Source organism: Rhinopithecus bieti, unplaced genomic scaffold, assembly GCF_001698545.2.
Source record: "Rhinopithecus bieti isolate Rb0 unplaced genomic scaffold, ASM169854v2 scaffold_31823, whole genome shotgun sequence".
In the NCBI taxonomy this organism is placed as follows: domain Eukaryota; kingdom Metazoa; phylum Chordata; class Mammalia; order Primates; family Cercopithecidae; genus Rhinopithecus; species Rhinopithecus bieti.
Genome location: NW_016814121.1, coordinates 1,565,007 through 1,565,657, shown reverse-complemented (window position 1 = coordinate 1,565,657; position 651 = coordinate 1,565,007).

The window sequence follows — 651 nt, the reverse complement described above, 5'->3', positions numbered from 1 at the left end:
TGCCGATGGGGCAGTCCCCACACCCATGGGTGCTGGCACCCCAGCAGGCCCCCGGGTTTTGGAAAAGGAAGCTACAGCCCGGCTGCGCCTGACCGGAGCCGGCTGAGGATGCGCTCTGGGCGCAGGGACCCGCTGGCCCCCGGGCCGGGAGGCGATGTTTAGGCAGCGACCCCCCAGAGGCTGCCTGGGCCACCCTGGCCGCGGGCCCGCGGGGACGCCCCTGCTCGCCGCGCCCCTCCCCGGGCCGTGGCGCGTCCCCCGAGCCGCGCAGTATTTCCTTCCTGCACCTTTAAGAAGACCGTTGCTCCGTGGTGGGATGGTGTGTTAAAGCCACACAGAGGAAGTTACGCAGCCCGGATCAGACCGAGAGATAAAAGCCCCGATGGTGATCGTGAGTGATGGCAAGAGGATTTAGCCTCGGCATTAACTTGGAGCTGAGTGCAGGGGGGCAGTGAAGCGCCCGCCATCTGGCCCGCGCCGCGCCGGGGGGATGCCCCGGCTCCCCGACGAGCCGCTGCGAAGCCCACCTGGGCCGGGGGCTGCCCGGCGCCGGAGCGCGGGTCCTCCCCGGGCCGCCCAGGGGGGCCAAAAAGTTTGCACTTGTTAGCGGCGACCTCCCGCTCCGCCCGGGCGGGCGATGCGGGCGGCGCG